The sequence below is a fragment of the Erinaceus europaeus genome, chromosome X (genome assembly GCF_950295315.1).
Source record: "Erinaceus europaeus chromosome X, mEriEur2.1, whole genome shotgun sequence".
NCBI classification, from domain to species: domain Eukaryota; kingdom Metazoa; phylum Chordata; class Mammalia; order Eulipotyphla; family Erinaceidae; genus Erinaceus; species Erinaceus europaeus.
In genome coordinates this window covers 46,726,936-46,743,241 of record NC_080185.1, presented here as the reverse complement: position 1 = coordinate 46,743,241, position 16,306 = coordinate 46,726,936, and the positions used below count along the sequence as shown (strand labels likewise).

At 42.0% G+C, this 16,306-nt stretch overlaps 1 long non-coding RNA gene across 11 annotated transcripts in view; it reads right to left on the bottom strand.

The window, feature by feature from the left end:
* The window catches only part of LOC132535802 (uncharacterized), a 156,088-nt gene that overhangs the window by 84,561 nt on the left and 55,221 nt on the right, over positions 1-16,306 (bottom strand). For all 11 annotated transcript variants that reach the window (XR_009547517.1, XR_009547518.1, XR_009547519.1 and 8 more), the window contains exon 4: positions 5,847-5,917. This is a non-coding gene — a long non-coding RNA (uncharacterized LOC132535802). The remainder of the gene's footprint in view (positions 1-5,846; positions 5,918-16,306) is intronic.

The following is a 16,306-nucleotide window of genomic DNA, read 5'->3' as shown; positions in this document are numbered from 1 at the left end:
CTCTCCATTTCTCTCTGTCCTATCCAACAACGAATTGCGTCAACAAGGGCAATAATAATAGCCACAACGAAGCTACAACAAGGGCAACAAAAGGGGGGAAAAAATGGCCTCCAGGAGCAGTGGATTCATGGTGCAGGCACCGAGCCCAGCAATAACCCTGGAGGAGGAAAAAAAAAAAAAAGAATTCTTGCTTCAAAATGCCCCGCTTGATGGCACTGTTGTTCCAGAAATCAAAAAGTTTCCTGTGCAGGGCCTCACCCTCCACCTCTTGCAGATTAAAAAAATGCCTTAGGGTAGGCAGAGATTGGCACAGTGGGGGAACTCTTAGACTTACAGGCCTGAGGTTTCCATTTTGACAGCCATTACCACATTTGCGCAAACAATGGTCTGGTTCTCCACTTATTCCCTGTGTATATGTAATTAAAAACTATTAATGAGGGAGTCGGGCGGTAGGGCAGTGGGTTAAGTGCAGGTGGCACAAAGAGCAAGGACCGGCTGAAGGATCCCGGTTCCAGCCCCTGGCCCCCCACCTGCAGGGGAGTCCCTTCACAGGCTGTGAAGCAGGTCTGCAAGTGTCTATCTTTCTCTCCCCCTCTTGTCTTCCCTTCCTCTCTCCATTTCTCTCTGTCCTATCCAACAATGACAACAACAACAATAATAAAACAACAAGGGCAACAAAAGGGAATGAGTAAATATAAAAAAGGAAAAAAAAATATGAATGATTAAATAGTGGTTTCCAGGGGCTGGTTGGTAGCGCAGCGGGTGAAGCGCACATGGTGCAAAGTGCAAGGACCAGCTTAAGGATCCCAGTTCAAGCCCATGGCTCTCCCTCCACCTGCAGGTCAAGTGGTGAAGCAGGTCAGCATGTGTCTATCTTTATCTCCTCCTCTCTCGATTTCTCTCTGTCCTATCCAACAACAACAACAGCTACAACAACAACAATAATAACAATGACAATGTGGGCAACAAAATGGGAAAAATAGCCTCCAGGAGCAGTGGATTCTTAGTGCTGGAACCAGCAATAACCCTGGAGGCAAAAAAAGAAAGAAAGAAAAATGGTTTCTGAGATATAAGATAACAAATGTATGGTTCCACACCAGACCCTCCACCAAAGTTCTGTACTCCCAGCCCCCATGGATAACCATCTTGGCTTTCACAAAGTCTTAGAGATAAGTTGGCTACTCTTATTTATTTCTTTAGCTAGGTATTGAAGTTCACGTGTTCAATTTCTAGATTCCACATGAGTAAATTAATCCAGTAGTTGCCTTTCATATGACAATATAAGTCCTATGAATATATATATATATAATTTTTAAGAGGATTCTCCCTTTCCCTACTGCTCAACTCTGGCTTGTGGTGGTGTTGGGACATAGCAGTCTTAGAAACTAAAGTTTTTTTGCATAACTACTATGCTCTCTCCCCAGCTTTAATTACACAATTTTGAATGTATGTAAGTATATATCAGTGAATGAACTAATGAAATTTTAAAGTTCAGAATACAGAGAAGCTCATATAGAGAATCCAGAAAGTGGTAAAATAATAACAACAACAACCCTCAGGGGCTGGGTGATGGTGCACCTGGTTGAGTGCACATATTATGGTGTGCAAAGACCCTGGATCAAACCCCTGGTCCCCCCAACTGTAGGGGGAAGCTTCATGAGTGGTGAAGAAGGGCTACAGGTCTCTCTCTCTCCTTCTCTATCTCCCCTTCCCTCTCAATTTCTGTCTCTTTACAAAATAAATAAAATATGAAAAATAGAAAGAGGGACCTTGTTAGTGGCACTCCCTGTAAAGTGCACATAGTATGAAGCGTAAGGATGTGCGTTTGAGCCCCTACTTCCAGCCACCAACAAAATGGAAAAACTAGTCTTGAGGAGCAGTGGGTTCGTATTACCTGCCAGCACTGAGCCACAATGATAACCCTGGAGGCAAAAAAGAAGAAAGAAAGAAAGAAAGAAAGAAAGAAAGAAAGAAAGAACCCTCACATAGTCTGTCTGAGTACATGGAGCCACTGGGGTTTCCAACAGTCCTAGTGAAGGGGTTGGAGGACATAGTGCACTGTGGTGGATATAAGTTGGTGGTGGTTGTGACAAATAGACTTCTTTTTTTTTAATTTTAAAAAAATATTTATTTATTTCCTTTTGTTGCCCTTGCTGTTTTATTGATGTACTTATTATTGTTGTTGATGTCGTCATTGTTGGATAGGACAGAGAGAAATGGAGAGAGGAGGGGAAGACAGAGAGGAGGAGAGAAAGACAGAAACCTGCAGACCTGCTTAACCTGCTTGTGACGTGACTCCCCTGCAGGTGGGGAGCCCGGGGCTCGAACCTTAAGAAGACCTTTGCGCTTTACCCGCTGCACTACTGCCGACTCCCGATGAATAGATTTGTATCATGGGGAGCTAAGAAGCTATACATGGGGCTGGGCAGTGATGCATCTGGTCGAGCACATACATCATCATTGGTGAAGAAGGGCTGCAGGTATCTTTCTCTCTCTCTCTCTCTCTCCCTTTCAACTTCCCATTCTCTTCTCAATTTTTCTCTGTATTATCAAGTGAAAATGAAAGAAGAGAAAATGGCCGCTGAGAGCACTTGATTTGTAGTGACAGTGCCAAGTTCCAATGATAACCCTAATTTCAAAATCAAACAACAACAACAAAACCCTGTAAGTGTATGACAGCAATTTTCTTGTAATCATTATATCCCTCTCAATAAAGTGGACAAAATGCCCATATTGTTGAGGCTTCGGTGGTGATACAACTCAGACATGGCTGCCTCCACTGTTCCGGTGCCTTTTTTTTTTTTTTTTTGCTTGTGTATGTCACTTTACTTAAGGAAATAACAGTGCATTGTTCACGGAATCGGCAAAACTTATTCCACTTGATGGCAGTATTGTAATAGAAATTTTCTCTGCCCTAAGTTTTTACTTTGGAAATACACCTTTTTTTTTTTTTTTGCTTTTACTTTTTTTTTTAATATTTATTTTATTTATTTATTCCCTTTTGTTGCCCTTGTTGTTTTATTGTTGTAGTTATTATTGTTGTCGTTGTTGGATAGGAGAGAGAGAAATGGAGAGAGGAGGGGAAGACAGAGAGGAGGAGAGAAAGACAGACACCTGCAGACCTGCTTCACCGCCTGTGAAGCGACTCCCCTGCAGGTGGGGAGCTGGGGTTCGAACCGGGATCCTTATGCCGGTCCTTGTGCTTTGTGCCACCTGTGCTTAACCCGCTGCGCTACAGCCCGATTCCCTGAAATACGCCTTTCTATATATATATGGAAGTTTCTAATACAAGTTGACTCACCTTGTTTCTGTGAGACAGGTGATCCAAAATGTAACACTCCATCCTTCCATCCTGTAAAGACTTATCTCTACTGAAGCACTCTGGAGATGATACCTGAACCTATCCATTCTCGTCTTTTTAACATTCATGTCTCTCTAGTATGTCCGCCCTCCCTCCCTCACTTTTTTCCTTCCTGTTCTTCTTTCATAAAGTTCAGTTATGGATCAGTCAGGATGCACCTGGGTAGAGCCTTAGTCTGTCAAAGATGTCAAGTCTCCAAGGCTAGGGTCAGTATTTTTATAATTCACTTGTAAGACCACTGATGGGAAAAAAAAATTAAGTTGTGTGACTCTCGAGGTGAACTCCTGTAGTAGAGTTATCTTGTGGCTTTTTATCAGCACATGTGAAATCTAATATGGATACACACTCCTGAACTTCTCTGGTTGGCCTCTCAACATCTATTTGCTCTGGACTGGGCAGAGAGGTGGAGCCCTCACCACCACTATATATATTTCATTTAAGAAATGTAATTTCGGGAGTCTGGTGGTAGTGCAGCGGGTTTAGCGCACGTGACACAAAGCACAAGGGACTGGCTTAAGGATCCCGGTTCTAGCACGCCTGGCTCCCCACCTGCAGGGGAGTCCCTTCACAGGCAGTGAAGCAGGTCTGCAGGTGTCTTTCTTTCCCCCCTCTCCATTTCTCTCTGTCTTATCCAACAATAATAACAACAGTAATAACTACAGCAGGGGCAACAAAAGAGAAAATAAATATATATTTTTTTAAACAAACAATCTATCTCAGTGTTAAGTGGTTGGGACATTAAATCATGTAAAAAGAGTAAACTTAGTCCACTTTCATGCATGTAAACACTAAACCCAACTATATTATCTTCACTGAAAAAAGAAAAGATAGCCCCAAATTGGAAACAACTCAAGTGTCCAACAACAGATGAGTGGTTAAGGAAGGTGTACATATACACAATGGAATAGCACTCAGCTGTAAGTAATGATGAAATCTCAGGGCTGGAGAGACAGCATAATGATTTTGCAAAAAACTTTCATACTTAAGGCTCTGTGGTTCCAGGTTCAATTCCCAGCACCACCTGAAGCCAGAGCCGAACAGTGCTCTAGCCTATTTTTCTCTCATTAAAGTAAAATGAATAAAACATTAAAAAAGAAATGATAAAATCTCTTTTGCTACAATATGGATGAAACTGGTATTGTGTTAAGTGAAATAAGCCAAAATTGGAAGTATAGATACTGGATGGTTTCACTAATGTATGAGACCCAAGAAACAAAGCAGGGGTAGGGAGTTGGGCGGTAGTGCAGTTGGTTAAGTGCACGTGGCGCGAAGTGCAAGGACAGGCTTAAGGATCCCAGTTCTAGCCCCCAGCTCCCCACTTGCAGGGGAGTCGCTTCACAGGCGGTGAAGCAAGTCTGCAGGTGTCTATCTTTCTCTCCTCCTCTGTTTTCCCCTCCTCTATCAATTTCTCTCTGTCCTATCTAACAACGATGACAACAATAACAACAACAACAACAACAAAAAAGGGCAACAAAAGGGGAAAAAGAAAGAAAGAAAGAAAGAAAGAAAGAAAGAAAGAAAGAAAGAAAGAAAGAAAGCAGGGGTAACAGTAGATCCAGAGACTCAGAGAGGTGGATGTTCAGGGGAATGAGTGGGGACTGGGGACCCAGAGTCCTATAGTAGAGGAGGATGACAGTTTATGGAGGATGAGGTATATCGACCCCCCCTTTTTTTTTTTATTAGCTAGGACAGACAGAAATTGAAAGAGATGGGGAAGATAGAGAGGGAAGGAAAAATAGAGATACCTGCAGACCTGCTTCACTACTCATGAAGTTTTCCCCCTTTCAGATGGGGAAGCAGAGGCTCAAACCCTGGTCCTTGCACATGGTAAGGTGTGCTGAAGTAGGTGCAACACCACCCATTAAAAAAAAAATTATTTCTTTATTCCCTTTTGTTGCCCTTGTTGTTTTATTGTTGTAGTTATTGATGTCGTCATTGTTAGATAGGACAGAGAGAAATGGAGGAGGGGAAGACAGAGAGGAGGAGAGAAAGACAGACACCTGCAGACCTGCTTCACCGCCTGTGAAGCAACTCCCCTGCAGGTGAGGAGCCGAGGGCTTGAACCGGGATCCTTATGCTGATCCTTGCACTTCAAGCCATGTGCGCTTAACCTGCTGCGGTACCACATGACTCCCTCCCCCCCTTTTTAAAATCCACTAAAATAGAACATCATAGTCTTCGTGGTACGAACCTACTAGAGGAGGTTTTCCTCCTGAAGTTTTATGAAATACTATCATCACCATTCTCTTCCAAAGATGAAATACACTTATATCAAAACAGAGAAGAAGGGCTGGGTAGTGGCGCTCCTGACTGAGTGCACACGTTACAGTGTGCAAGGACCCGGGTTTAAGCAGGTCTGCAGGAGTCTCTCTGTCTCTCTCCCTCTCTCTCCCCCCTTTTCTTGATTTCTGGCTGTCTATATCCAATCAATAAAGATTAAACAACAACAACAAAAACAAAAGTGGAGAACAAGGAATTCACTCACCAGAACATCAGCTTCTAGAGATGACCCATATTCATTTTCCTTTGTCTTCTTTTTACTCTTCTTGGTCTTTTCTGCAACAAGAAAGAAAGCCTTCCCTCAGTGTGGGAACAACTAGGATGGAGTTAGAATTAACAGGCGTCTCATTCCCTCTACCCAGGCAACTTCATAAATGTGTATGATTCCTGTTCACATCAGCTCTGGGTTCAACCAAAATTTCTGACTGAAGCACAATACAAAAAGTAATTCCGTCCCTGGTCCCCACCCGCAGGGGGAAATCTTCATGAGTGATGAAGCATGTCTGCAGGTGTCTCTCTGTCTCCCCCTTCCCCCTCAATACCTGGCTGTCTCTATCCAATAAATAAATAAAGATAATAAAAAAAAAGTAATTCCACTCATCTTTCAGCAACTTCATAGATACCAGTGAAGGGAATTTAGAGAAGCAGCTCTTAGAGACAGGCCCCAGTGAAAAGTGAAGATTCCCTCTCCACAAACTGTCTTTTGTGGAACCACAGTCATTCCTTTGTCAAGAAATGCAGAGATTTCCAACAGGTCTCTGTAATCAGGTTAATAATGTGAAGAGTAATGGTAATCTTGGTGAGTCTTATATAGCAAATGGTGTAACAAAGCTTTATCAAGCAGTTACCTATTTTTAAACTATTTTTAATTCTTTCTTTAAAAATATTTTTATATTTATTTATTTCCTTTTGTTGCCATTGTTGTTTTGTTATTGTTGTAGTTATTATTATTGTTGTTCGGAAGAGGAAAATAATAAGGAAGTAAAGGGGATGTTAGGTAAACCAGACTCTTGGGGCCAAGTGCCCCCGCACATGGTTGAGCGTACTTGTTACAGTGTACAAGGATCTAAATTCAACTCTCTGGTTCCCACCTGCAGGGGAAAGCTTCAAAGAATCAGTGCTGTAGGTCTTTCTCTCTTTCTATTTCTCTCCCCCATATCTATCTAGTAAATTTAAACATATATTAAAAAATAAAGAAATAAACCTGACTGCTGTCCCTACATGGAGACATAAACCTTGTACTCTGCGTGGTTGTCAGAAAGGAAACGGAGCTTAATTAAAGCTGGGTGTAAGACATGTATTCAGCACAGGTGCTGAGGCCAGGGGAAATAAATGCTGTGAGAGCAGCCAAATGCAAAGGTGTGTCATTAGGAGGAAAGCAGCCCATTATAGTATCTCCTGCTGTCACAATATCTAACTCTTTCTTGGTTCAGTCTTGAGCCCTCAAGGGAGATGACTTAGTTGAATGAGCACAGGAAGAGAGGCTATAACCTAAGGAGAAGAGGGGCCGTATAATGTACTCATGTTACTTTTGGTGATGTATGAATTAATGTCCTAGGAAGGCTTGGATTAAGCTCTAGAAGACATGTATGAATCCATATATACATAGCTTTAAGAATATTTGTTCAGACAGAATATTTAAGAATATTTGTAAAGACAGAAAACTGAGGGGGTGAGGAGGGGGAGAGAGAGACTTACAGCACTGTTTCATGGCTCCTGAAGCTTTTCCACTGCAGGTGGGGACCAAGGGCTTGACCCTAGGGCCTGTACATTTTAATGTTGGTGCTTAATCAGGCGTATCCACCATCTGGCCCCAGAGTCACAACTTTGTATTGGAAACAGCAACAAAATTCCAAGTAAATATGTACTTAACATTACTAGACTATTAAGAACAAGGATATCTAGATTAAATTCTTCACTACCTTCTCCCCAAGGATGGCTTTTATATACCCCTTTTAATCATCCTGGGCATTTTTGATTCACAAAGGGTAGCAGCAGAGACCATGCATACTAGGGTAGTTGACTATTAAGAGGAAGATTTTTATTGGTGGGGGAGATAGCATAATGGCTATGCAAATAGACTCTCATGCCTGAGGAGCTGTGAGCCAGTATCTATCTCATACAAGGATTTCAGGATCCTAGAATTTCTAGGCTCAGAGAGCATGGGGGTGTGGCCTCAGTAGCTGCCATGATATTCAGGAAGGTGCTGATGTGATGCTCTGACAATTTCTTTTTCTTTCTTTTCTTTTCTTTTCTTTTCTTTTCTTTTCTTTTCTTTTCTTTTCTTTTCTTTTCTTTTCTTTTCTTTCTTTCTTTCCCTCCTCTCTCTCTCTCTCTCCCTTCTTCCTTCCTCCCCCCCCCTCCCTTCCTTCTTTCCTGCTGGGGCTCTGCAGTATGAATTCACTGCTCCTGGCAGACATTTATCCTATTTTTATTGTGTAAGACAGACAAAAATTAAGAAAGGAGGGAAAATAGAGAGGGAGAAAGATACCTACAGCCCTGCTTCACCGCTTATAAAGCGACCCCCCTCCCCCGCCCCCGCCACAGGTGGGGAGCCGGGGCTCAGACCCGGATCCTTAAGCAGGTCCTTGCGCTTTGTACTATATGCGCTTAACCCAGTGCACCACCACCCCGCCCCAACAGTTTCTGTCCTCTGGATCATAGCCCTCTGGGCAGGAGTGAGTAGGGCTAGTGAAATCATGGGATCCTCAGGCTCACAAGAAACATAAATTTCACAAGAAGCGTCAAGACTCAATAACCAGATATAGTTCCCTGGCCCAGCGACAAAGCCAGTCTCCAGTTCAGCATCTAAATCCACCAAAGCACCACCAAAGTAAAAGACTCTGGGGTGGGTGGGTGGGTGAAGGATGATAAATGACATAGTGGGGGTTGTATTGTTTAATGGGAAACTGGGGAATGTTATGCATGTACAAACTATTGTATTTACTGTTGAATGTAAAACATTAATTCCTCAATAAAGAAATAAATTTTAAAAAATCCACCAAAGGCCAGCAGAACCCGTTTTGCCTTTGCTGGGCAAAGATCATAGAAATGACTGGGGGATCATAGAAATCATAGAAATGTGATCATAGAAATGACAGGGTCCTTGGGCTTGGATAAGCCTTACTGAAGGAGAATTGATGCCAAAAAAAAAAAAAAAAAAAAAAAAAGCTTAGAACTTAATGGAGGCTCTTGCTCATTGAGGCTTCAGGAACTTGCAGGCTTCCGTATCCCCGCCCAAACATGTCAGCCTCCAGTGAACAGTGGTACAAAGGGTTCTATGTGTGGTCTAGGTTCCTGTCTTCAGAACTTCCAGGGCCTGATATGGCTTTGACCAATTTTTCCCCACTGTACTTTTCCTATTAGAGGCGAGTTCTGGGCTTTTTGGGTAAATTATCACTTGTTCATTCTCTCGTCACTCCTCACCAGGAAGTGACAATGCAGAGCTAAAGGAATTAGCAAAAAACATCCACTTGATGGCAGTATTGTACTAGAAATATCAGGCAGCCCCCCCCCCCCGCCCCCCATCCTTCAGTTGTCTGCTTGGGAATAAACACCACACGTATATCCAGCAAATGGACGATTGGGCCATCTATTCTAATGACTGATAATCTATTCAATACCTCTATTCATTCTAACAGAGACAGAGCATCTAAGTGTATCGCAGATACCCTTAAGTGTCCACACAGCTGGCCCAGGGTAAATCTCTTGGTAGTAGGCCCCAAAGGAAGGCAATGATATAGGTGTTTATAACTCTTAAGATGGGCTTGTCATATATATCATGAATTCTGGACGTCAACATTTGCACTGGTTTCATTATCAACAAAGAGTGGAGGAGGGGCCGGGTGGTGGCACACCTGGTTGAGCTCACCTGCTACAATGCACAAGGACCAGGGTTCGAGCGCCCAGTCCCCACCTGCAGGGGGAAGGCTTTGCAAATGGCGAAGCAGTGCTACAGGTGTCTGTCTCTCTATCAACCCCGTCCCCCTCGATTTCTGGCTGTCTCTATTCAATAAATAAATAAATAAAGATAATTAATTTTTTTTTTTAAGTGGAGGAAGGGAGTAGGGCGGTAGAGCTGTGGGTTAAGCACACCGTGGCACAAAGCTCAAGGACCAGCGTAAGGTTTCCGGTTCGAGCCCCTGGCTCCCCATTTGCAGGGGAATCGCTTCACAAGTGACTTTTTTTTTTTTAAATCTCTCCCCCCTCTCCATTTCTCTCTGTCCTTTCCAACAACATTAATAACAGCAACAATAATAACTACAGCAATAAAACAAGGGCAACAAAAGGGAATAAATAAATATTTTTAAAATCTTAAAAAAAAAAAGTGGAGGAAATGTTGATGGACAAGGAGTACCTGGAGGGTACAGTAGTGCCACCCAGAAAATAGGAGTGGTTACAGGTGTGGCTTGGAAAGGTGGAGGCAGGGCTTGAGATTTTTAAAAATTTTATTTACTTATTTATTTATTCCTTTTGTTGCCCCTGCTGTTTAATTGTTGTAGTTATTATTGATGTCTTCATTGTTGGATACGACAGAGAGAAATGGAGAGAGGAGGGTAAGACAGAGGGGGAGAGAAAGATAGACACCTGCAGACCTGCTTCACTGCCTGTGAAGTGACTCCCCTGCAGGTGTTTCTGAATTTCTGATCACAATTCTTTCAAACTCTTTACTCACTCCTGTGATTATTTCCATAGTGTTTGGATGTTGACCTCATTATTTTGTGCTTCAAGTTTTTGGGGGCTTTTAGCTGGTTCATTTCTCCAATGTTTCTTCTTGTTGGTTTAACCATTTTATATAGTATGTTATGAGGTCCCTCTCTCAGTACTTTTCAAATTACTGATCACTATTGCCTGGATTGACTTGTGTCTAAGTAAAGTAATTAAAGGGTTCACAGTTGTGGAAGTCAACAGTTGTTTCAATAGTATTTTAATCCCTGAGTTGGAGCTCAGTGGCTTAAAAGTCTCTTTTGTTCTTTTTCTTCCCTGTAGGCTATGGGAGACTGAGGGATTTTAAACTATAAGTAGGCTTCATAGCTTAATCACTGACTCCTGACCAAGAAATAAAGCAGGGTGGGGGAGAGATTGCACAGTGGTTATGCAAAGAGACTTTCACAGCCCCACCACTAGGCCACTGAGGTATAGATCTTCTCCTGAATTTCCTGGTTAGTTCTCTGTCCCCTGGTGTCAGCACAGGGCCTCCCTGCCGCTGCTCCAGATTCTGAGGGCAGTAGCAATGGAGACTCACAGTTGCATTTGGTGAGTCTCAGGGGAGTCCTCTCCTCCCTTCAGCCCTAGTACCCTTGTTGGTGGAACAGGCTGGAGATGGTGTCTCAACTGATAAACTGCTGGACTGTTACCAGCCACTTAATCTCTCCCTAGGCTCCTCTCTGTCCATGAGCCACGCGTGTTTGCACTCACAGGTGATTTGGTGGGTTCTAGTCCTGTCTTGTTGTGGTCCCAAGTGGTCTCCTTTGGTATTCCTAGTTGACTCAGGGAGAGGAGAGGAAAGAAACACAGCTGCTGCTGCTCGGTTGCCCTGCCTCAATAACCAATAACAACCATTTTTACCATCTTTAGTCCTGTGTTCTAGCTACTGCCCAGAACACATACTGCTTTTCAAAGCTATATTTTAGGGTGTGTTCTCCCTATATTATCCCTCCCTATCCTCAACTCTGTGCCAGGCCCTAAACCCTCCAGACACACATTCCATTGTCCCTAACTGCTTTCTTTTTTACCAAGGAAGTAGCAAAGGTTCACCAGATTGAAAATTATGTTCCACTTGATGGCAGTGTTGCTTCAGAAATGCCAAGATACCCTTCTTCAGTCCATTACTCTTGCTTTCTTTCTCCTCCCTTTGCTGAAGAAAAAAACACCAGTACATATCCAACCTGGCTAATGCAATACTGCCCTCCATTTTGAGCACTCATGGAGTGCATATTCCAATCTAATGTTCCATTCCATATGACCTCATCGCTGTAGGAATTTTTAAGACTGATTTCATGACCTAAGAGTGACAAATTCCTATGAAGCAACACTGGATTTGAACTAAGCCATCAGATTTACACTTCAGATTTGACTGAGCCATCAGAGACACACCATAGTGTGAGCAAACGCTGGGCTCAACCACACTGGAGAATACATCATAAATCACCATAAGTCAGCTAATCTCAAGTAGCACAGTGGAGAAGGGGTTCTTTTTGTTGTTGTTGTTGTAGTTATTATTGTTGTTATCGATGTCGTTCTTGGATAGGACAGAGAAACAGAGAGAGGAGGGGAAGACAGAGACAGGGAAAGAAAGATAGACACCTGCAGACTTGCTTCACCACTTGTGAAGTGACTGCCCTGCAGGTGGGGAGCCGGGGGCTTGAACCAAGATCCTTATGCTGGTCCTTGTGCTTTGCACCACCTGTGCTTAACCTGCTGCCCTACCTCTGGACTCCCTGAGAAGGGGTTCTGTACAGACAGCCATTAGGAGAGTGTAAAGAATTTGAATCAGTGCTGAAGGACCTGATCTAACAAAGGGTCCCTGGGGTTTCACAATAGAAGTTGATAAACAAAAGACAGTATTAAATGCAGCAATGTTTGATTCCTATGGTAAAAAAGCAACCTTGCTACAAAATTAACATACAGAATACTGGCATTTATTTATTTATTAACTTTATATAATTTTATAGGACAGAGAGAAACTGAGAGTGAAGGGGGAGATAGAAGAGACACCTGTAGCCCTGCCTTACCACTCATGAAGCTTTCCCCCTGTAGGCAGAGACTTGGGGCTTGAACCCCGGTACTTGTGCATTGTAATCTGTGCACTTAACCAAGTGTGCCACCACCTGCCCCCTGGCATTTCTATATACAAAGCATAAAACAGAAGAGAAAGAAATTAAGAAAACAATTTCATTAACAATTGCATCAGAAAATTATCAGATACCTTAGGATACATTTAACAAAGAAAGTGGAACATTTATACTCCAAATCCTATAGTAACTGTTAAAAGAAATAGAAGACACCTCATGGATTGGGAGAATCAACATCATTAAAATGATCATACTATCAAAGCAGTGTGCATATTCAATGTAATTTTTTAAAAGTATAATCTCTTTTATTTATTTATTCCCTTTTTGTTTGTTTTATTGTTGTTGTTATTGATGTCATCGTTGTTGGATAGGATAGAGAAATGGAAAGAGGAGGGGAAGACATAGGGGAGGAGAGAAAGATAGACACCTGCAGACCTGCTTTACTGCCGGTGAAGTGATTCCCCTGCAGGTGGGGAGCCGGGGGCTCGAACGGGATCCTTACTCTGGTCCTTGCGCTTTGTACCACGTGTGCTTAACCCACTGCGCTACAGCCCAACTCCCTCAATGTACTTTTTATTAAAATTCTAGTAACATTCTTTAAGGAACTAGAGCACATATGACTAACTGTTTGGAACCAGAAAAGGGCCATAATTGTCAAAGCCATTCTGAGAAAATAAGAGTAGAAGAATCACATTTTCCATGATTGAACTATACTACAAAATCATAGTAATTAAAATGGTGTGGTACTCCTCCTATATCCAGTGAAAACCTTTGGTCCATACTCCCAGAGGGATAAAGACTAGGGACCCTTCCAGTGGAGGGAAGAGTATATGGAACTCTGGTGATGGGAACTGTATGGAATTGTACCCCTCTTATCCCACAATCTTGTCGATCATTATTAAATCATTAATACAATTTAAAAAATGGTGTGGTACTAAAACAGAAGTAGAAACACTGTTTCATGGATAGAACTGAGAGACCAGAAATAAATCCACACATATATGAATAGATAATCATTGACAAAGGAGCTAATAAATGGAACAAAAAGCTCTCTGCTAAACAGTAGGGAAAACCTAAGAACATGCAAAACAATGAAACTCAATCACCATTTCACACTATGTACTAAAAAATTAACACACAGGATTAAAGACAAAGAAAAGGAAGATGCAGGCAGTTTGAAAGTAAGCAGTGGCCCATTACAGCTCACTACAGCTGATTGAAGAACTATAAAGGGAAAGATGGAAGGGTGATGAAAGTATCCTATGGCGGTAAAACACAAAAGACTTTAACAGGATTTTAAAATCATGGGACTATATCAAAGTAACAAACTTCTGACACATTGGAAACAAACTACACAATGATAAACAGGCAACCAAGCACTAGGTGAAGATATTTGTACACTGCACATCTGACAAGTGCATGATATTAAAAACTCTATAAAGAAATCCACCAGCTCAACAAAAATAAAATAAAAAAAATATTAAAAAGTGGCCCAAAGAACTGAATAGTTTTATAAAGAGACACATCTGTCCCACAGGCATATGAAGATATGATCCACTTCACTTATCATTTGAGAACCGCAAAACAAAATTTCACTGAGATTCCAGTTGGCATCTGTGAAAATGGCCTGCATCAGCAAAATAGATAGGGACAGATGTCTGTGAGATGGTAGAGCAAAAGGGACTCTAACACTGTTGGTAGGAATGCAAACTGGTGTATCCCCTTTGGGAGACTGTACTGAGTAACAAACTGCAACACCTTTGTGAACTATGCGGGCGGCTATCCTTGGGAAGTTAGAGGGGGTGGGGATACTGAACTTTGGTGTGGAATTACACACTAATTTTATAATCTTATAACAAATTATTAATAACCAATAAAAATCACTTTTTTAAAAAGGACTGTAAGCACAGTCCTTGAAAATGAAAATGGAGGGAGTTGGGCGGTAGCGCAGCGGGTTAAGCGCAGGCATCACAAAGCGCAAGCATCCGGATTTGAGCCCTCAGCCCTCCACCTGCAGGGGAGTCTCTTCATAAGCGGTGAAGCAGGTCTGCAAGTGTCTTTCTTTCCTCCTGTCTTCCCCTCCTCTCTCTGTCCTATCAACAACAATGGCAACAATAATAACTACAACAATAATAAAAAGGACAACAAAAAAGGGAATAAATATACTAAAAAAATGAAAATGAAATTACCTTATGATCTAGCAATACCATTTTAAGCATTTATCCAAATGACATAAACACACTAATTTGGTTATACTGGGGACTGGAAATATAGAATTTTTGTGGAACTCTACATCAGTTATCCTATAATATGACAAACCACTATCAAATCATTAATAATTTTTACACTTATTTATTTACAGGAGATAGTGAGTCAGACCATTTCTTTGCCATATAGGTTGCTGAGTGTCTATATATTGAGTGACCTCAGCTTAAAAGTTCACAGTTCCACCACAGCACCAAATTCCTGGCTGCTCCCAGGGCACTTTTTTTTTTTTGTCATTACAAAGGGTGGAGGGAAAAGCAACACAGAGGAATTTTGATATTTCTAGAACAACAGTGCCGTCAAGTGGGAGCTTTTAGAGCAAGAACTCTAGTATCTTCTGTCTGTCCCTAGAGCTGTCAGGAATAAGAGCTGGAAATGCCATGTAGGGCGTTCGGAATGTTCTGGAGCTCATGCCAATCACCATACATCGACAAGGCAGAATAAAAACTACGGAGGAGCTAGGAGCCAATGTCACCCCCAAAAGACGCAGATCCCAGAATTTCTGGGCTAGCTATCCTATGGGGGTGTGGCCTCAGTAGCCGCCATGATATCCAGGAAGGAGTTGAAATTCTGACAGTTTCTGATTCCTGAATCACAAACCTCAGTGCAGGAGTGAGGATGGCTAGTGAAGTCCCTGGATTCTCATCTCCCAAGAAATACAGGACACAACAATTAGCTAGCTGTAGCTCCCTGGCCCAGAGACCAAGCAGTTTCTCCAGCTCAACATCTAAATCCACCAGAGGCCAGCAGAACCACAGTTCTTTCATTTTACTCTACCATGATCATAGAGGTGTCCAGGTCCCTATACTCCTATAATCCTTGCTCTAAAGGAAAAGGATGCCAAAAAGAATTCCCCATGGAGGCTCTTGCTCAATGAGAATTCAGGAACCTGTAGGCTTCCGTAGCCACCCAAACATGGCGCACAAAAGTTCAGAGAGTTGTTCGTGTGGTCTGGGTTACTGTCTCTAGAATTTCCAAGACCCTATATGACTTTTACCAAAATATCCACATGTACATTTTTCTATTTCAGTGAATCTTGGCATTCTGTGTATAATGTCACCTGTCCATGACTTCACTCCCTTGTCATTCCTCCCCAGAAAGTGACAGTACATGGCCAAAGCAATTGGTAAAAAGCGTCCACTTGATGGCAGTATTGTACCAGAAATATCAAGGAACCTGAAATAAATTTAACAAAGGAAGTGGAACATTTGTATACCAAACCCTATAGTCATTGTTAAAAGAAACAGAAGAGTGGCCTGGGAGGTGGAGCAGTGGCTAAGGCACTAGACTCTCAAGCATGAGGTTCTGAATTCAATCCCCGGTAGCACGTGTATCAGAGTGATGGCTGGTTCTTTCTCTCCTCCTACCTTTCTCATGAATAAATTGAAAAAAAAAAAAAGAGACAGGGAAAAGGTATTCCTTCCTCATTGATTGCTAGAACCATCATCATCAGAAGGCTCATAATCCCCAAAGTATTATACAGATTCAATGCAATTTTTATAAAAATTCCAATAATATTATTAAGTGACTAAAACAAACATGACTAAAACATGTTTGGAAACACAAAAGTTCCCTAATTGCCAAAGCAATCAATCCTGAGAAAAAT